Source organism: Nematostella vectensis, chromosome 9 (genome assembly GCF_932526225.1).
Source record: "Nematostella vectensis chromosome 9, jaNemVect1.1, whole genome shotgun sequence".
NCBI classification, from domain to species: Eukaryota; Metazoa; Cnidaria; class Anthozoa; order Actiniaria; family Edwardsiidae; genus Nematostella; species Nematostella vectensis.
In genome coordinates, this window is record NC_064042.1 from 16,764,215 (window position 1) to 16,782,720 (window position 18,506).

Genomic DNA, 18,506 nt, shown 5'->3' on the forward strand with positions numbered 1-18,506 from the left:
GCCGCCTACTGCGCTAACGAGTCCAACATGAGAAATGTGTCTTCTCTATGCGTGTTTGTGGTGTTTTCGTCAAACCTGTCATTGAGTCATTCGTTTTCAAAAGAAAAAAATATGCCCCGTGTGAGGATCGATCTCACGACCTTCAGATTTCTACATTTGATTATGAGACTGACGCGCTGCCTACTGCGCTAACGAGGCCAACATGAGAAAAGTCTCTTCTCTATGCGTGTTTGTTGTGTTGTTTGTCAAACCGCTCATAGAGTCATTCGTTTTCAAAAGAAAAAAAAAACATGTGCCCCGTGTGAGGATCGAACTCACGACCTTCAGATTTCTACATTCGATTATGAGACTGACGCGCTGCCTACTGCGCTAACGAGGCCAACATGAGAAAAGTGTATTCTCTATGCGTGTTTGTGGTGTTTTTTTGTCAAACCGGTCATAGAGTCAATCGTTTTCAAAAGAATAAAATATGCCCCGTGTGAGGATCGAACTCACGACCTTCAGATTTCTACATTTGATTATGAGACTGACACGCTGCCTACTGCGCTAGCGAGGCCAACCTGAGAAATGTGTCTTCTCTATACGTGTTTGTGGTGTTTTTGTCAAACCGGTCATAGAGTCATTCGTTTTCAAAAGAAAAAAAATGTGCCCCGTGTGAGGATCGAACTCACGACCTTCAGATTTCTAGATTTGAGTATGAGACTGACGCGCTACCTACTGCGCTAACGAGGCCAACATAAGAAAAGTGTCTTCTCTATGCGTGTTTGTTGTGTTTTTTGTCAAACCGCTCATAGAGTCATTCGTTTTCAAAAGAAAAAAAATGTGCCCCGTGTGAGGATCGAACTCACGACCTTCAGATTTCTAGATTTGATTATGATACTGACGCGCTTCCTACTGCGCTAACAAGGCCAACATAAGAAATGTGTCTTCTCTATGCGTGTTTGTGGTGTTTTCGTCAAACCGGTCATAGAGTCATTCGTTTTCAAAAGAAAAAATATGCCCCGTTTGAGGATCGAACTCACGACATTCAGATTTCTACATTCGATTCTGATATTGACGCGCCGCCTACTGCGCTAACGAGGACAACCTGAAAAATGTGTCTTCTCTATGCGTGTTTGTGGTGTTTTCGTCAAACCGGTCATAGAGTCATTCGTTTTCAAAATAAAAGAAATATGCCCCGTGTGAGGATCGAACTCACGACCTTCAGATTTCTACATTTGATTATGAGACTGACGCGCTGAATACTGCGCTAACGAGGCTAACATGAGAAATGTGTCTTCTCTATGCGTGTTTGTGGTGTTTTCGTCAAACCGGTCATAGAGTCATTCGTTTTCAAAAGAAAAAAATATGCCCCGTCTAAGGATCGAACTCACGACCTTCAGATTTCTAGATTTGATTATGAGACTGACGCGCTGCCTACTGCGCTAACGAGGCCAACATGAGAAATGCGTCTTTTCTATGCGTGTTTGTGGTGTTTTCGTCAAACCAGTCATAGAGTCATTCGTTTTCAAAAGAAAAAAATATGCCCCGTCTGAGGATCGAACTCACGACATTCAGATTTCTACATTCGATTATGAGACTGACGCGCTGCCTACTGCGCTAACGAGGCCAACATGAGAAATGCGTCTTTTCTATGCGTGTTTGTGGTGTTTTCGTCAAACCGGTCATAGAGTCTTTCGTTTTCAAAAGAAAAAATATGCCCCGTGTGAGGATCGAACTCACAACATTAAGATTTCTACATTCGATTATGATATTGACGCTCCGCCTACTGCGCTAACGAGGCCAACATGAAAAATATGTCTTCTCTATGCGTGTTTGTGGTGTTTTCGTCAAACCGGTCATAGAGTCATTCGTTTTCAAAAGAAAAAAAATATGCCCCGTGTGAGGATCGAACTCACGACCTTCAGATTTCTACATTTGATTATGAGACTGACGCGCTGCCTACTGCGCTAACGAGGCTAACATGAGAAATGTGTCTTCTCTATGAGTGTTTGTGGTGTTTTCGTCAAACCGGTCATAGAGTCATTAGTTTTCAAAAGAAAAAAAATATGCCCCGTCTGAGGATCGAACTCACAACATTCAGATTTCTACATTCGATTATGATACTGACGCGCTGCCTACTGCGCTAACGAGGCCAACATGAGAAAAGTGTCTTCTCTATGCGTGTTTGTTGTGTTTTTTGTCAAACCGCTCATAGAGTCATTCGTTTTCAAAAGAAAAAAAATGTGCCCCTTGTGAGGATCGAACTCACGACCTTCAGATTTCTAGATTTGATTATGAGACTGACGCGCTGCCTACTGCGCTAACGAGGCCAACATGAGAAATGCGTCTTTTCTATGCGTGTTTGTGGTGTTTTCGTCAAACCGCTCATAGAGTCATTTGTTTTCAAAAGAGAAAAATATGCCCCGCGTGAGGATCGAACTCAAGACCTTCAGATTTCTACATTCGATTATGAGACTGACGCGCTGCCTACTGCGCTAACGAGGCCAACATGAGAAAAGTGTATTCTCTATGCGTGTTTGTGGTGTTTTTTTGTCAAACCGGTCATAGAGTCAATCGTTTTCAAAAGAATAAAATATGCCCCGTGTGAGGATCGAACTCACGACCTTCAGATTTCTACATTTGATTATGAGACTGACACGCTGCCTACTGCGCTAGCGAGGCCAACCTGAGAAATGTGTCTTCTCTATACGTGTTTGTGGTGTTTTCGTCAAACCGGTCATAGAGTCATTCGTTTTCAAAAGAAAAAAAATATGCCCCGTGTGAGGATCGAACTCACGACCTTCAGATTTCTAGATTTGAGTATGAGACTGACGCGCTACCTACTTCGCTAACGAGGCCAACATGAGAAAAGTGTCTTCTCTATGCGTGTTTCTTGTGTTTTTTGTCAAACCGGTCATAGAGTCATTCGTTTTCAAAAGAAAAAAAATATGCCCCGTGTGAGGATCGAACTCACGACCTTCAGATTTCTAGATTTGAGTATGAGACTGACGCGCTGCCTACTGCGCTAAAGAGGCCAACATGAGAAAAGTATCTTCTCTATGCGTGTTTGTTGTGTTTTTTGTTTAACCGCTCATAGAGTCATTCGTTTTCAAAAGAAAAAAAAATGTGCCCCGTGTGAGGATCAAACTCACGACTTTCAGATTTCTAGATTTGATTATGAGACTGACGCGCTGCCTATTGCGCTAACGACGACTACATGGGAAATGTGCCTTTTCTATGCGTGTTTGTGGTGCTTTCGTCAAAACGGTCATAGAGTCTTTCGTTTTCAAAAGAAAAAATATGCCCCGTGTGAGGATCGAACTCACGACATTCAGATTTCTACATTCGATTATGATACTGACGCGCCGCCTACTGCGCTAACGAGTCCAACATGAGAAATGTGTCTTCTCTATGCGTGTTTGTGGTGTTTTCGTCAAACCTGTCATAGAGTCATACGTTTTCAAAAGAAAAAAATATGCCCCGTGTGAGGATCGATCTCACGACCTTCAGATTTCTACATTTGATTATGAGACTGACGCGCTGCCTACTGCGCTAACGAGGCCAACCTGAGAAATGTGTCTTCTCTATACGTGTTTGTGGTGTTTTTGTCAAACCGGTCATAGAGTCATTCGTTTTCAAAAGAAAAAAAATGTGCCCCGTGTGAGGATCGAACTCACGACCTTCAGATTTCTAGATTTGAGTATGAGACTGACGCGCTACCTACTGCGCTAACGAGGCCAACATGAGAAAAGTGTCTTCTCTATGCGTGTTTGTTGTGTTTTTTGTCAAACCGCTCATAGAGTCATTCGTTTTCAAAAGAAAAAAAATGTGCCCCGTGTGAGGATCGAACTCACGACCTTCAGATTTCTAGATTTGATTATGATACTGACGCGCTTCCTACTGCGCTAACAAGGCCAACATAAGAAATGTGTCTTCTCTATGCGTGTTTGTGGTGTTTTCGTCAAACCGGTCATAGAGTCATTCGTTTTCAAAAGAAAAAATATGCCCCGTTTGAGGATCGAACTCACGACATTCAGATTTCTACATTCGATTCTGATATTGACGCGCCGCCTACTGCGCTAACGAGGCCAACCTGAAAAATGTGTCTTCTCTATGCGTGTTTGTGGTGTTTTCGTCAAACCGGTCATAGAGTCATTCGTTTTCAAAATAAAAGAAATATGCCCCGTGTGAGGATCGAACTCACGACCTTCAGATTTCTACATTTGATTATGAGACTGACGCGCTGCCTACTGCGCTAACGAGGCTAACATGAGAAATGTGTCTTCTCTATGCGTGTTTGTGGTGTTTTCGTCAAACCGGTCATAGAGTCATTCGTTTTCAAAAGAAAAAAATATGCCCCGTCTAAGGATCGAACTCACGACCTTCAGATTTCTAGATTTGATTATGAGACTGACGCGCTGCCTACTGCGCTAACGAGGCCAACATGAGAAATGCGTCTTTTCTATGCGTGTTTGTGGTGTTTTCGTCAAACCGCTCATAGAGTCATTTGTTTTCAAAAGAGAAAAATATGCCCCGCGTGAGGATCGAACTCAAGACCTTCAGATTTCTACATTCGATTATGAGACTGACGCGCTGCCTACTGCGCTAACGAGGCCAACATGAGAAAAGTGTATTCTCTATGCGTGTTTGTGGTGTTTTTTTGTCAAACCGGTCATAGAGTCAATCGTTTTTAAAAGAATAAAATATGCCCCGTGTGAGGATCGAACTCACGACCTTCAGATTTCTACATTTGATTATGAGACTGACACGCTGCCTACTGCGCTAGCGAGGCCAACCTGAGAAATGTGTCTTCTCTATACGTGTTTGTGGTGTTTTCGTCAAACCGGTCATAGAGTAATTCGTTTTCAAAAGAAAAAAAATATGCCCCGTGTGAGGATCGAACTCACGACCTTCAGATTTCTAGATTTGAGTATGAGACTGACGCGCTACCTACTTCGCTAACGAGGCCAACATGAGAAAAGTGTCTTCTCTATGCGTGTTTGTTGTGTTTTTTGTCAAACCGGTCATAGAGTCATTCGTTTTCAAAAGAAAAAAAATATGCCCCGTGTGAGGATCGAACTCACGACCTTCAGATTTCTAGATTTGAGTATGAGACTGACGCGCTGCCTACTGCGCTAACGAGGCCAACATGAGAAAAGTATCTTCTCTATGCGTGTTTGTTGTGTTTTTTGTTTAACCGCTCATAGAGTCATTCGTTTTCAAAAGAAAAAAAAATGTGCCCCGTGTGAGGATCAAACTCACGACTTTCAGATTTCTAGATTTGATTATGAGACTGACGCGCTGCCTATTGCGCTAACGACGACTACAAGGGAAATGTGCCTTTTCTATGCGTGTTTGTGGTGCTTTCGTCAAAACGGTCATAGAGTCTTTCGTTTTCAAAAGAAAAAATATGCCCCGTGTGAGGATCGAACTCACGACATTCAGATTTCTACATTCGATTATGATACTGACGCGCCGCCTACTGCGCTAACGAGTCCAACATGAGAAATGTGTCTTCTCTATGCGTGTTTGTGGTGTTTTCGTCAAACCTGTCATAGAGTCATTCGTTTTCAAAAGAAAAAAATATGCCCCGTGTGAGGATCGATCTCACGACCTTCAGATTTCTACATTTGATTATGAGACTGACGCGCTGCCTACTGCGCTAACGAGGCCAACATGAGAAAAGTCTCTTCTCTATGCGTGTTTGTTGTGTTGTTTGTCAAACCGCTCATAGAGTCATTCGTTTTCAAAAGAAAAAAAAACATGTGCCCCGTGTGAGGATCGAACTCACGACCTTCAGATTTCTACATTCGATTATGAGACTGACGCGCTGCCTACTGCGCTAACGAGGCCAACATGAGAAAAGTGTATTCTCTATGCGTGTTTGTGGTGTTTTTTTGTCAAACCGGTCATAGAGTCAATCGTTTTCAAAAGAATAAAATATGCCCCGTGTGAGGATCGAACTCACGACCTTCAGATTTCTACATTTGATTATGAGACTGACACGCTGCCTACTGCGCTAGCGAGGCCAACCTGAGAAATGTGTCTTCTCTATACGTGTTTGTGGTGTTTTTGTCAAACCGGTCATAGAGTCATTCGTTTTCAAAAGAAAAAAAATGTGCCCCGTGTGAGGATCGAACTCACGACCTTCAGATTTCTAGATTTGAGTATGAGACTGACGCGCTACCTACTGCGCTATCGAGGCCAACATGAGAAAAGTGTCTTCTCTATGCGTGTTTGTTGTGTTTTTTGTCAAACCGCTCATAGAGTCATTCGTTTTCAAAAGAAAAAAAATGTGCCCCGTGTGAGGATCGAACTCACGACCTTCAGATTTCTAGATTTGATTATGATACTGACGCGCTTCCTACTGCGCTAACAAGGCCAACATAAGAAATGTGTCTTCTCTATGCGTGTTTGTGGTGTTTTCGTCAAACCGGTCATAGAGTCATTCGTTTTCAAAAGAAAAAATATGCCCCGTTTGAGGATCGAACTCACGACATTCAGATTTCTACATTCGATTCTGATATTGACGCGCCGCCTACTGCGCTAACGAGGCCAACCTGAAAAATGTGTCTTCTCTATGCGTGTTTGTGGTGTTTTCGTCAAACCGGTCATAGAGTCATTCGTTTTCAAAATAAAAGAAATATGCCCCGTGTGAGGATCGAACTCACGACCTTCAGATTTCTACATTTGATTATGAGACTGACGCGCTGCCTACTGCGCTAACGAGGCTAACATGAGAAATGTGTCTTCTCTATGCGTGTTTGTGGTGTTTTCGTCAAACCGGTCATAGAGTCATTCGTTTTCAAAAGAAAAAAATATGCCCCGTCTAAGGATCGAACTCACGACATTCAGATTTCTACATTCGATTGTGATACTGACGCGCTGCCTACTGCGCTAACGAGGCCAACATGAGAAAAGTGTCTTCTCTATGCGTGTTTGTTGTGTTTTTTGTCAAACCGCTCATAGAGTCATTCGTTTTCAAAAGAAAAAAAATTGTGCCCCGTGTGAGGATCGAACTCACGACCTTCAGATTTCTAGATTTGATTATGAGACTGACGCGCTGCCTATTGCGCTAACGACGCCTACATGGGAAATGTGCCTTTTCTATTCGTGTTTGTGGTGTTTTCGTCAAACCGGTCATAGAGTCTTTCGTTTTCAAAAGAAAAAATATGCCCCGTCTGAGGATTGAGCTCACGACCTTAAGATTTCTACATTTGATTATGAGACTGACACGCTGCCTACTGCGCTAGCGAGGCCAACCTGAGAAATGTGTCTTCTCTATACGTGTTTGTGATGTTTTCGTCAAACCGGTCATAGAGTCATTCGTTTTCAAAAGAAAAAAAATATGCCCCGTGTGAGGATCGAACTCACGACCTTCAGATTTCTAGATTTGAGTATGAGACTGACGCGCTACCTACTTCGCTAACGAGGCCAACATGAGAAAAGTGTCTTCTCTATGCGTGTTTGTTGTGTTTTTTGTCAAACCGGTCATAGAGTCATTCGTTTTCAAAAGAAAAAAAATATGCCCCGTGTGAGGATCGAACTCACGACCTTCAGATTTCTAGATTTGAGTATGAGACTGACGCGCTGCCTACTGCGCTAACGAGGCCAACATGAGAAAAGTATCTTCTCTATGCGTGTTTGTTGTGTTTTTTGTTTAACCGCTCATAGAGTCATTCGTTTTCAAAAGAAAAAAAAATGTGCCCCGTGTGAGGATCAAACTCACGACTTTCAGATTTCTAGATTTGATTATGAGACTGACGCGCTGCCTATTGCGCTAACGACGACTACATGGGAAATGTGTCTTCATTATGCGTGTTTGTGGTGTTTTCGTCAAACCGGTCATAGAGTCATTCGTTTTCAAAAGAAAAGAAATATGCCCCGTGTGAGGATCGAACTCACGACCTTCAGATTTCTACATTTGATTATGAGACTGACGCGCTGCCTACTGCGCTAACGAGGCTAACATGAGAAATGTGTCTTCTCTATGCGTGTTTGTGGTGTTTTCGTCAAACCGGTCATAGAGTCATTCGTTTTCAAAAGAAAAAAATATGCCCCGTCTAAGGATCGAACTCACGACATTCAGATTTCTACATTCGATTCTGATATTGACGCGCTGCCTACTGCGCTAACGAGGCCAACATGAGAAAAGTGTCTTCTCTATGCGTGTTTGTTGTGTTTTTTGTCAAACCGCTCATAGAGTCATTCGTTTTCAAAAGAAAAAAAATTGTGCCCCGTGTGAGGATCGAACTCACGACCTTCAGATTTCTAGATTTGATTATGAGACTGACGCGCTGCCTATTGCGCTAACGACGCCTACATGGGAAATGAGCCTTTTCTATTCGTGTTTGTGGTGTTTTCGTCAAACCGGTCATAGAGTCTTTCGTTTTCAAAAGAAAAAATATGCCCCGTCTGAGGATTGAGCTCACGACCTTAAGATTTCTACATTTGATTATGAGACTGACGCGCTGCCTACTGCGCTAACGAGGCCAACCTGAAAAATGTGTCTTCTCTATGCGTGTTTGTGGTGTTTTCGTCAAACCGGTCATAGAGTCATTCGTTTTCAATAGAAAAAAATATGCCCTGTGTGAGGATCGAACTCACGAAGCTTCATATTTCTAAATCAGATTATGAGACTGACGCGCTGCCTACTGCGCTAACGAGGCCAACCTGAAAAATGTGTCTTCTCTATGCGTGTTTGTTGTGTTTTTTGTCAAACCGCTCATAGAGTCATTCGTTTTCAAAAGAAAAAAAATTGTGCCCCGTGTGAGGATCGAACTCACGACCTTCAGATTTCTAGATTTGATTATGAGACTGACGCGCTGCCTACTGCGCTAACGAGGCCAACATGAGAAATGCGTCTTTTCTATGCGTGTTTGTGGTGTTTTCGTCAAACCAGTCATAGAGTCATTCGTTTTCAAAAGAAAAAAATATGCCCCGTCTGAGGATCGAACTCACGACATTCAGATTTCTACATTCGATTATGAGACTGACGCGCTGCCTACTGCGCTAACGAGGCCAACATGAGAAATGCGTCTTTTGTATGCGTGTTTGTTGTGTTTTCGTCAAACCGGTCATAGAGTCTTTCGTTTTCAAAAGAAAAAATATGCCCCGTGTGAGGATCGAACTCACAACATTAAGATTTCTACATTCGATTATGATATTGACGCTCCGCCTACTGCGCTAACGAGGCCAACATGAAAAATATGTCTTCTCTATGCGTGTTTGTGGTGTTTTCGTCAAACCGGTCATAGAGTCATTCGTTTTCAAAAGAAAAAAATATGCCCCGTGTGAGGATCGAACTCACGACCTTCAGATTTCTACATTTGATTATGAGACTGACGCGCTGCCTACTGCGCTAACGAGGCTAACATGAGAAATGTGTCTTCTCTATGAGTGTTTGTGGTGTTTTCGTCAAACCGGTCATAGAGTCATTAGTTTTCAAAAGAAAAAAAATATGCCCCGTCTGAGGATCGAACTCACAACATTCAGATTTCTACATTCGATTATGATACTGACGCGCTGCCTACTGCGCTAACGAGGCCAACATGAGAAAAGTGTCTTCTCTATGCGTGTTTGTTGTGTTTTTTGTCAAACCGCTCATAGAGTCATTCGTTTTCAAAAGAAAAAAAATGTGCCCCTTGTGAGGATCGAACTCACGACCTTCAGATTTCTAGATTTGATTATGAGACTGACGCGCTGCCTACTGCGCTAACGAGGCCAACATGAGAAATGCGTCTTTTCTATGCGTGTTTGTGGTGTTTTCGTCAAACCGCTCATAGAGTCATTTGTTTTCAAAAGAGAAAAATATGCCCCGCGTGAGGATCGAACTCAAGACCTTCAGATTTCTACATTCGATTATGAGACTGACGCGCTGCCTACTGCGCTAACGAGGCCAACATGAGAAAAGTGTATTCTCTATGCGTGTTTGTGGTGTTTTTTTGTCAAACCGGTCATAGAGTTAATCGTTTTCAAAAGAATAAAATATGCCCCGTGTGAGGATCGAACTCACGACCTTCAGATTTCTACATTTGATTATGAGACTGACACGCTGCCTACTGCGCTAGCGAGGCCAACCTGAGAAATGTGTCTTCTCTATACGTGTTTGTGGTGTTTTCGTCAAACCGGTCATAGAGTCATTCGTTTTCAAAAGAAAAAAAATATGCCCCGTGTGAGGATCGAACTCACGACCTTCAGATTTCTAGATTTGAGTGTGAGACTGACGCGCTACCTACTTCGCTAACGAGGCCAACATGAGAAAAGTGTCTTCTCTATGCGTGTTTCTTGTGTTTTTTGTCAAACCGGTCATAGAGTCATTCGTTTTCAAAAGAAAAAAAATATGCCCCGTGTGAGGATCGAACTCACGACCTTCAGATTTCTAGATTTGAGTATGAGACTGACGCGCTGCCTACTGCGCTAAAGAGGCCAACATGAGAAAAGTATCTTCTCTATGCGTGTTTGTTGTGTTTTTTGTTTAACCGCTCATAGAGTCATTCGTTTTCAAAAGAAAAAAAAATGTGCCCCGTGTGAGGATCAAACTCACGACTTTCAGATTTCTAGATTTGATTATGAGACTGACGCGCTGCCTATTGCGCTAACGACGACTACATGGGAAATGTGCCTTTTCTATGCGTGTTTGTGGTGCTTTCGTCAAAACGGTCATAGAGTCTTTCGTTTTCAAAAGAAAAAATATGCCCCGTGTGAGGATCGAACTCACGACATTCAGATTTCTACATTCGATTATGATACTGACGCGCCGCCTACTGCGCTAACGAGTCCAACATGAGAAATGTGTCTTCTCTATGCGTGTTTGTGGTGTTTTCGTCAAACCTGTCATAGAGTCATTCGTTTTCAAAAGAAAAAAATATGCCCCGTGTGAGGATCGATCTCACGACCTTCAGATTTCTACATTTGATTATGAGACTGACGCGCTGCCTACTGCGCTAACGAGGCCAACATGAGAAAAGTCTCTTCTCTATGCGTGTTTGTTGTGTTGTTTGTCAAACCGCTCATAGAGTCATTCGTTTTCAAAAGAAAAAAAAAACATGTGCCCCGTGTGAGGATCGAACTCACGACCTTCAGATTTCTACATTCGATTATGAGACTGACGCGCTGCCTACTGCGCTAACGAGGCCAACATTAGAAAAGTGTATTCTCTATGCGTGTTTGTGGTGTTTTTTTGTCAAACCGGTCATAGAGTCAATCGTTTTCAAAAGAATAAAATATGCCCCGTGTGAGGATCGAACTCACGACCTTCAGATTTCTACATTTGATTATGAGACTGACACGCTGCCTACTGCGCTAGCGAGGCCAACCTGAGAAATGTGTCTTCTCTATACGTGTTTGTGGTGTTTTTGTCAAACCGGTCATAGAGTCATTCGTTTTCAAAAGAAAAAAAATGTGCCCCGTGTGAGGATCGAACTCACGACCTTCAGATTTCTAGATTTGAGTATGAGACTGACGCGCTACCTACTGCGCTAACGAGGCCAACATGAGAAAAGTGTCTTCTCTATGCGTGTTTGTTGTGTTTTTTGTCAAACCGCTCATAGAGTCATTCGTTTTCAAAAGAAAAAAAATGTGCCCCGTGTGAGGATCGAACTCACGACCTTCAGATTTCTAGATTTGATTATGATACTGACGCGCTTCCTACTGCGCTAACAAGGCCAACATAAGAAATGTGTCTTCTCTATGCGTGTTTGTGGTGTTTTCGTCAAACCGGTCATAGAGTCATTCGTTTTCAAAAGAAAAAATATGCCCCGTTTGAGGATCGAACTCACGACATTCAGATTTCTACATTCGATTCTGATATTGACGCGCCGCCTACTGCGCTAACGAGGCCAACCTGAAAAATGTGTCTTCTCTATGCGTGTTTGTGGTGTTTTCGTCAAACCGGTCATAGAGTCATTCGTTTTCAAAATAAAAGAAATATGCCCCGTGTGAGGATCGAACTCACGACCTTCAGATTTCTACATTTGATTATGAGACTGACGCGCTGCCTACTGCGCTAACGAGGCTAACATGAGAAATGTGTCTTCTCTATGCGTGTTTGTGGTGTTTTCGTCAAACCGGTCATAGAGTCATTCGTTTTCAAAAGAAAAAAATATGCCCCGTCTAAGGATCGAACTCACGACCTTCAGATTTCTAGATTTGATTATGAGACTGACGCGCTGCCTACTGCGCTAACGAGGCCAACATGAGAAATGCGTCTTTTCTATGCGTGTTTGTGGTGTTTTCGTCAAACCGCTCATAGAGTCATTTGTTTTCAAAAGAGAAAAATATGCCCCGCGTGAGGATCGAACTCAAGACCTTCAGATTTCTACATTCGATTATGAGACTGACGCGCTGCCTACTGCGCTAACGAGGCCAACATGAGAAAAGTGTATTCTCTATGCGTGTTTGTGGTGTTTTTTTGTCAAACCGGTCATAGAGTCAATCGTTTTCAAAAGAATAAAATATGCCCCGTGTGAGGATCGAACTCACGACCTTCAGATTTCTACATTTGATTATGAGACTGACACGCTGCCTACTGCGCTAGCGAGGCCAACCTGAGAAATGTGTCTTCTCTATACGTGTTTGTGGTGTTTTCGTCAAACCGTTCATAGAGTCATTCGTTTTCAAAAGAAAAAAAATATGCCCCGTGTGAGGATCGAACTCACGACCTTCAGATTTCTAGATTTGAGTATGAGACTGACGCGCTACCTACTTCGCTAACGAGGCCAACATGAGAAAAGTGTCTTCTCTATGCGTGTTTGTTGTGTTTTTTGTCAAACCGGTCATAGAGTCATTCGTTTTCAAAAGAAAAAAAATATGCCCCGTGTGAGGATCGAACTCACGACCTTCAGATTTCTAGATTTGAGTATGAGACTGACGCGCTGCCTACTGCGCTAAAGAGGCCAACATGAGAAAAGTATCTTCTCTATGCGTGTTTGTTGTGTTTTTTGTTTAACCGCTCATAGAGTCATTCGTTTTCAAAAGAAAAAAAAATGTGCCCCGTGTGAGGATCAAACTCACGACTTTCAGATTTCTAGATTTGATTATGAGACTGACGCGCTGCCTATTGCGCTAACGACGACTACATGGGAAATGTGCCTTTTCTATGCGTGTTTGTGGTGCTTTCGTCAAAACGGTCATAGAGTCTTTCGTTTTCAAAAGAAAAAATATGCCCCGTGTGAGGATCGAACTCACGACATTCAGATTTCTACATTCGATTATGATACTGACGCGCCGCCTACTGCGCTAACGAGTCCAACATGAGAAATGTGTCTTCTCTATGCGTGTTTGTGGTGTTTTCGTCAAACCTGTCATAGAGTCATTCGTTTTCAAAAGAAAAAAATATGCCCCGTGTGAGGATCGATCTCACGACCTTCAGATTTCTACATTTGATTATGAGACTGACGCGCTGCCTACTGCGCTAACGAGGCCAACATGAGAAAAGTCTCTTCTCTATGCGTGTTTGTTGTGTTGTTTGTCAAACCGCTCATAGAGTCATTCGTTTTCAAAAGAAAAAAAAACATGTGCCCCGTGTGAGGATCGAACTCACGACCTTCAGATTTCTACATTCGATTATGAGACTGACGCGCTGCCTACTGCGCTAACGAGGCCAACATTAGAAAAGTGTATTCTCTATGCGTGTTTGTGGTGTTTTTTTGTCAAACCGGTCATAGAGTCAATCGTTTTCAAAAGAATAAAATATGCCCCGTGTGAGGATCGAACTCACGACCTTCAGATTTCTACATTTGATTATGAGACTGACACGCTGCCTACTGCGCTAGCGAGGCCAACCTGAGAAATGTGTCTTCTCTATACGTGTTTGTGGTGTTTTTGTCAAACCGGTCATAGAGTCATTCGTTTTTAAAAGAAAAAAAATGTGCCCCGTGTGAGGATCGAACTCACGACCTTCAGATTTCTAGATTTGAGTATGAGACTGACGCGCTACCTACTGCGCTAACGAGGCCAACATGAGAAAAGTGTCTTCTCTATGCGTGTTTGTTGTGTTTTTTGTCAAACCGCTCATAGAGTCATTCGTTTTCAAAAGAAAAAAAAATGTGCCCCGTGTGAGGATCGAACTCACGACCTTCAGATTTCTAGATTTGATTATGATACTGACGCGCTTCCTACTGCGCTAACAAGGCCAACATAAGAAATGTGTCTTCTCTATGCGTGTTTGTGGTGTTTTCGTCAAACCGGTCATAGAGTCATTCGTTTTCAAAAGAAAAAATATGCCCCGTTTGAGGATCGAACTCACGACATTCAGATTTCTACATTCGATTCTGATATTGACGCGCCGCCTACTGCGCTAACGAGGCCAACCTGAAAAATGTGTCTTCTCTATGCGTGTTTGTGGTGTTTTCGTCAAACCGGTCATAGAGTCATTCGTTTTCAAAATAAAAGAAATATGCCCCGTGTGAGGATCGAACTCACGACCTTCAGATTTCTACATTTGATTATGAGACTGACGCGCTGCCTACTGCGCTAACGAGGCTAACATGAGAAATGTGTCTTCTCTATGCGTGTTTGTGGTGTTTTCGTCAAACCGGTCATAGAGTCATTCGTTTTCAAAAGAAAAAAATATGCCCCGTCTAAGGATCGAACTCACGACCTTCAGATTTCTAGATTTGATTATGAGACTGACGCGCTGCCTACTGCGCTAACGAGGCCAACATGAGAAATGCGTCTTTTCTATGCGTGTTTGTGGTGTTTTCGTCAAACCGCTCATAGAGTCATTTGTTTTCAAAAGAGAAAAATATGCCCCGCGTGAGGATCGAACTCAAGACCTTCAGATTTCTACATTCGATTATGAGACTGACGCGCTGCCTACTGCGCTAACGAGGCCAACATGAGAAAAGTGTATTCTCTATGCGTGTTTGTGGTGTTTTTTTGTCAAACCGGTCATAGAGTCAATCGTTTTCAAAAGAATAAAATATGCCCCGTGTGAGGATCGAACTCACGACCTTCAGATTTCTACATTTGATTATGAGACTGACACGCTGCCTACTGCGCTAGCGAGGCCAACCTGAGAAATGTGTCTTCTCTATACGTGTTTGTGGTGTTTTCGTCAAACCGGTCATAGAGTCATTCGTTTTCAAAAGAAAAAAAATATGCCCCGTGTGAGGATCGAACTCACGACCTTCAGATTTCTAGATTTGAGTATGAGACTGACGCGCTACCTACTTCGCTAACGAGGCCAACATGAGAAAAGTGTCTTCTCTATGCGTGTTTGTTGTGTTTTTTGTCAAACCGGTCATAGAGTCATTCGTTTTCAAAAGAAAAAAAATATGCCCCGTGTGAGGATCGAACTCACGACCTTCAGATTTCTAGATTTGAGTATGAGACTGACGCGCTGCCTACTGCGCTAACGAGGCCAACATGAGAAAAGTATCTTCTCTATGCGTGTTTGTTGTGTTTTTTGTTTAACCGCTCATAGAGTCATTCGTTTTCAAAAGAAAAAAAAATGTGCCCCGTGTGAGGATCAAACTCACGACTTTCAGATTTCTAGATTTGATTATGAGACTGACGCGCTGCCTATTGCGCTAACGACGACTACATGGGAAATGTGCCTTTTCTATGCGTGTTTGTGGTGCTTTCGTCAAAACGGTCATAGAGTCTTTCGTTTTCAAAAGAAAAAATATGCCCCGTGTGAGGATCGAACTCACGACATTCAGATTTCTACATTCGATTATGATACTGACGCGCCGCCTACTGCGCTAACGAGTCCAACATGAGAAATGTGTCTTCTCTATGCGTGCTTGTGGTGTTTTCGTCAAACCTGTCATAGAGTCATTCGTTTTCAAAAGAAAAAAATATGCCCCGTGTGAGGATCGATCTCACGACCTTCAGATTTCTACATTTGATTATGAGACTGACGCGCTGCCTACTGCGCTAACGAGGCCAACATGAGAAAAGTCTCTTCTCTATGCGTGTTTGTTGTGTTGTTTGTCAAACCGCTCATAGAGTCATTCGTTTTCAAAAGAAAAAAAAACATGTGCCCCGTGTGAGGATCGAACTCACGACCTTCAGATTTCTACATTCGATTATGAGACTGACGCGCTGCCTACTGCGCTAACGAGGCCAACATGAGAAAAGTGTATTCTCTATGCGTGTTTGTGGTGTTTTTTTGTCAAACCGGTCATAGAGTCAATCGTTTTCAAAAGAATAAAATATGCCCCGTGTGAGGATCGAACTCACGACCTTCAGATTTCTACATTTGATTATGAGACTGACACGCTGCCTACTGCGCTAGCGAGGCCAACCTGAGAAATGTGTCTTCTCTATACGTGTTTGTGGTGTTTTTGTCAAACCGGTCATAGAGTCATTCGTTTTCAAAAGAAAAAAAATGTGCCCCGTGTGAGGATCGAACTCACGACCTTCAGATTTCTAGATTTGAGTATGAGACTGACGCGCTACCTACTGCGCTAACGAGGCCAACATGAGAAAAGTGTCTTCTCTATGCGTGTTTGTTGTGTTTTTTGTCAAACCGCTCATAGAGTCATTCGTTTTCAAAAGAAAAAAAATGTGCCCCGTGTGAGGATCGAACTCACGACCTTCAGATTTCTAGATTTGATTATGATACTGACGCGCTTCCTACTGCGCTAACAAGGCCAACATAAGAAATGTGTCTTCTCTATGCGTGTTTGTGGTGTTTTCGTCAAACCGGTCATAGAGTCATTCGTTTTCAAAAGAAAAAATATGCCCCGTTTGAGGATCGAACTCACGACATTCAGATTTCTACATTCGATTCTGATATTGACGCGCCGCCTACTGCGCTAACGAGGCCAACCTGAAAAATGTGTCTTCTCTATGCGTGTTTGTGGTGTTTTCGTCAAACCGGTCATAGAGTCATTCGTTTTCAAAATAAAAGAAATATGCCCCGTGTGAGGATCGAACTCACGACCTTCAGATTTCTACATTTGATTATGAGACTGACGCGCTGCCTACTGCGCTAACGAGGCTAACATGAGAAATGTGTCTTCTCTATGCGTGTTTGTGGTGTTTTCGTCAAACCGGTCATAGAGTCATTCGTTTTCAAAAGAAAAAAATATGCCCCGTCTAAGGATCGAACTCACGACATTCAGATTTCTACATTCGATTGTGATACTGACGCGCTGCCTACTGCGCTAACGAGGCCAACATGAGAAAAGTGTCTTCTCTATGCGTGTTTGTTGTGTTTTTTGTCAAACCGCTCATAGAGTCATTCGTTTTCAAAAGAAAAAAAATTGTGCCCCGTGTGAGGATCGAACTCACGACCTTCAGATTTCTAGATTTGATTATGAGACTGACGCGCTGCCTATTGCGCTAACGACGCCTACATGGGAAATGTGCCTTTTCTATTCGTGTTTGTGGTGTTTTCGTCAAACCGGTCATAGAGTCTTTCGTTTTCAAAAGAAAAAATATGCCCCGTCTGAGGATTGAGCTCACGACCTTAAGATTTCTACATTTGATTATGAGACTGACGCGCTGCCTACTGCGCTAACGAGGCCAACCTGAGAAATGTGTCTTCTCTATACGTGTTTGTGGTGTTTTTGTCAAACCGGTCATAGAGTCATTCGTTTTCAAAAGAAAAAAAATATTCCCCGTGTGAGGATCGAACTCACGACCTTCAGATTTCTAGATTTGAGTATGAGACTGACGCGCTACCTACTGCGCTAACGAGGCCAACATGAGAAAAGTGTCTTCTCTATGCGTGTTTGTTGTGTTTTTTGTCAAACCGCTCATAGAGTCATTCGTTTTCAATAGAAAAAAAAATGTGCCCCGTGTGAGGATCGAACTCACGACCTTCAGATTTCTAGATTTGATTATGATACTGACGCGCTTCCTACTGCGCTAACAAGGTCAACATAAGAAATGTGTCTTCTCTATGCGTGTTTGTGGTGTTTTCGTCAAACCGGTCATAGAGTCATTCGTTTTCAAAAGAAAAAATATGCCCCGTTTGAGGATCGAACTCACGACATTCAGATTTCTACATTCGATTCTGATATTGACGCGCCGCCTACTGCGCTAACGAGGCCAACCTGAGAAATGTGTCTTCTCTATGCGTGTTTGTGGTGTTTTCGTCAAACCGGTCATAGAGTCATTCGTTTTCAAAAGAAAAGAAATATGCCCCGTGTGAGGATCGAACTCACGACCTTCAGATTTCTACATTTGATTATGAGACTGACGCGCTGCCTACTGCGCTAACGAGGCTAACATGAGAAATGTGTCTTCTCTATGCGTGTTTGTGGTGTTTTCGTCAAACCGGTCATAGAGTCATTCGTTTTCAAAAGAAAAAAATATGCCCCGTCTAAGGATCGAACTCACGACATTCAGATTTCTACATTCGATTGTGATACTGACGCGCTGCCTACTGCGCTAACGAGGCCAACATGAGAAATGCGTCTTTTCTATGCGTGTTTGTGGTGTTTTCGTCAAACCGCTCATAGAGTCATTTGTTTTCAAAAGAGAAAAATATGCCCCGCGTGAGGATCGAACTCAAGACCTTCAGATTTCTACATTCGATTATGAGACTGACGCGCTGCCTACTGCGC

General features: G+C 42.8%; 25 non-coding genes across 25 annotated transcripts; all 25 read right to left on the reverse strand.

Annotated features, from left to right (window-relative positions):
* Nucleotides 1–293: 293 nt before the first annotated feature.
* Trnam-cau lies at nucleotides 294–379 on the reverse strand. The gene is given in 2 exon segments: nucleotides 294–329; nucleotides 343–379. It is a non-coding gene; the product is annotated as a tRNA-Met (tRNA).
* Nucleotides 380–646: 267 nt separating this feature from the next.
* Nucleotides 647–732, reverse strand: Trnam-cau. Its single transcript is given in 2 exon segments — nucleotides 647–682; nucleotides 696–732. It is a non-coding gene; the product is annotated as a tRNA-Met (tRNA).
* A 1,141-nt stretch (nucleotides 733–1,873) lies between these two features.
* On the reverse strand, nucleotides 1,874–1,959 carry Trnam-cau. The gene is given in 2 exon segments: nucleotides 1,874–1,909; nucleotides 1,923–1,959. It is a non-coding gene; the product is annotated as a tRNA-Met (tRNA).
* A 1,675-nt stretch (nucleotides 1,960–3,634) lies between these two features.
* On the reverse strand, nucleotides 3,635–3,720 carry Trnam-cau. Its single transcript is given in 2 exon segments — nucleotides 3,635–3,670; nucleotides 3,684–3,720. It is a non-coding gene; the product is annotated as a tRNA-Met (tRNA).
* A 441-nt stretch (nucleotides 3,721–4,161) lies between these two features.
* Trnam-cau lies at nucleotides 4,162–4,247 on the reverse strand. Its single transcript is given in 2 exon segments — nucleotides 4,162–4,197; nucleotides 4,211–4,247. It is a non-coding gene; the product is annotated as a tRNA-Met (tRNA).
* Nucleotides 4,248–5,041: 794 nt separating this feature from the next.
* Trnam-cau lies at nucleotides 5,042–5,127 on the reverse strand. The gene is given in 2 exon segments: nucleotides 5,042–5,077; nucleotides 5,091–5,127. It is a non-coding gene; the product is annotated as a tRNA-Met (tRNA).
* A 621-nt stretch (nucleotides 5,128–5,748) lies between these two features.
* On the reverse strand, nucleotides 5,749–5,834 carry Trnam-cau. The gene is given in 2 exon segments: nucleotides 5,749–5,784; nucleotides 5,798–5,834. It is a non-coding gene; the product is annotated as a tRNA-Met (tRNA).
* Nucleotides 5,835–6,101: 267 nt separating this feature from the next.
* Trnam-cau lies at nucleotides 6,102–6,187 on the reverse strand. Its single transcript is given in 2 exon segments — nucleotides 6,102–6,137; nucleotides 6,151–6,187. It is a non-coding gene; the product is annotated as a tRNA-Met (tRNA).
* A 441-nt stretch (nucleotides 6,188–6,628) lies between these two features.
* Trnam-cau lies at nucleotides 6,629–6,714 on the reverse strand. The gene is given in 2 exon segments: nucleotides 6,629–6,664; nucleotides 6,678–6,714. It is a non-coding gene; the product is annotated as a tRNA-Met (tRNA).
* Nucleotides 6,715–7,508: 794 nt separating this feature from the next.
* Trnam-cau lies at nucleotides 7,509–7,594 on the reverse strand. The gene is given in 2 exon segments: nucleotides 7,509–7,544; nucleotides 7,558–7,594. It is a non-coding gene; the product is annotated as a tRNA-Met (tRNA).
* A 268-nt stretch (nucleotides 7,595–7,862) lies between these two features.
* Nucleotides 7,863–7,948, reverse strand: Trnam-cau. Its single transcript is given in 2 exon segments — nucleotides 7,863–7,898; nucleotides 7,912–7,948. It is a non-coding gene; the product is annotated as a tRNA-Met (tRNA).
* A 795-nt stretch (nucleotides 7,949–8,743) lies between these two features.
* On the reverse strand, nucleotides 8,744–8,829 carry Trnam-cau. The gene is given in 2 exon segments: nucleotides 8,744–8,779; nucleotides 8,793–8,829. It is a non-coding gene; the product is annotated as a tRNA-Met (tRNA).
* Nucleotides 8,830–9,267: 438 nt separating this feature from the next.
* Trnam-cau lies at nucleotides 9,268–9,353 on the reverse strand. Its single transcript is given in 2 exon segments — nucleotides 9,268–9,303; nucleotides 9,317–9,353. It is a non-coding gene; the product is annotated as a tRNA-Met (tRNA).
* A 795-nt stretch (nucleotides 9,354–10,148) lies between these two features.
* On the reverse strand, nucleotides 10,149–10,234 carry Trnav-cac. Its single transcript is given in 2 exon segments — nucleotides 10,149–10,184; nucleotides 10,198–10,234. It is a non-coding gene; the product is annotated as a tRNA-Val (tRNA).
* Nucleotides 10,235–11,033: 799 nt separating this feature from the next.
* On the reverse strand, nucleotides 11,034–11,119 carry Trnam-cau. Its single transcript is given in 2 exon segments — nucleotides 11,034–11,069; nucleotides 11,083–11,119. It is a non-coding gene; the product is annotated as a tRNA-Met (tRNA).
* Nucleotides 11,120–11,386: 267 nt separating this feature from the next.
* Nucleotides 11,387–11,472, reverse strand: Trnam-cau. The gene is given in 2 exon segments: nucleotides 11,387–11,422; nucleotides 11,436–11,472. It is a non-coding gene; the product is annotated as a tRNA-Met (tRNA).
* A 441-nt stretch (nucleotides 11,473–11,913) lies between these two features.
* On the reverse strand, nucleotides 11,914–11,999 carry Trnam-cau. Its single transcript is given in 2 exon segments — nucleotides 11,914–11,949; nucleotides 11,963–11,999. It is a non-coding gene; the product is annotated as a tRNA-Met (tRNA).
* Nucleotides 12,000–13,500: 1,501 nt separating this feature from the next.
* Trnam-cau lies at nucleotides 13,501–13,586 on the reverse strand. The gene is given in 2 exon segments: nucleotides 13,501–13,536; nucleotides 13,550–13,586. It is a non-coding gene; the product is annotated as a tRNA-Met (tRNA).
* Nucleotides 13,587–13,853: 267 nt separating this feature from the next.
* Trnam-cau lies at nucleotides 13,854–13,939 on the reverse strand. The gene is given in 2 exon segments: nucleotides 13,854–13,889; nucleotides 13,903–13,939. It is a non-coding gene; the product is annotated as a tRNA-Met (tRNA).
* A 442-nt stretch (nucleotides 13,940–14,381) lies between these two features.
* Nucleotides 14,382–14,467, reverse strand: Trnam-cau. Its single transcript is given in 2 exon segments — nucleotides 14,382–14,417; nucleotides 14,431–14,467. It is a non-coding gene; the product is annotated as a tRNA-Met (tRNA).
* A 794-nt stretch (nucleotides 14,468–15,261) lies between these two features.
* Nucleotides 15,262–15,347, reverse strand: Trnam-cau. Its single transcript is given in 2 exon segments — nucleotides 15,262–15,297; nucleotides 15,311–15,347. It is a non-coding gene; the product is annotated as a tRNA-Met (tRNA).
* A 621-nt stretch (nucleotides 15,348–15,968) lies between these two features.
* Trnam-cau lies at nucleotides 15,969–16,054 on the reverse strand. The gene is given in 2 exon segments: nucleotides 15,969–16,004; nucleotides 16,018–16,054. It is a non-coding gene; the product is annotated as a tRNA-Met (tRNA).
* A 267-nt stretch (nucleotides 16,055–16,321) lies between these two features.
* On the reverse strand, nucleotides 16,322–16,407 carry Trnam-cau. Its single transcript is given in 2 exon segments — nucleotides 16,322–16,357; nucleotides 16,371–16,407. It is a non-coding gene; the product is annotated as a tRNA-Met (tRNA).
* Nucleotides 16,408–16,848: 441 nt separating this feature from the next.
* On the reverse strand, nucleotides 16,849–16,934 carry Trnam-cau. Its single transcript is given in 2 exon segments — nucleotides 16,849–16,884; nucleotides 16,898–16,934. It is a non-coding gene; the product is annotated as a tRNA-Met (tRNA).
* A 1,145-nt stretch (nucleotides 16,935–18,079) lies between these two features.
* Trnam-cau lies at nucleotides 18,080–18,165 on the reverse strand. Its single transcript is given in 2 exon segments — nucleotides 18,080–18,115; nucleotides 18,129–18,165. It is a non-coding gene; the product is annotated as a tRNA-Met (tRNA).
* Nucleotides 18,166–18,506: the final 341 nt, after the last annotated feature.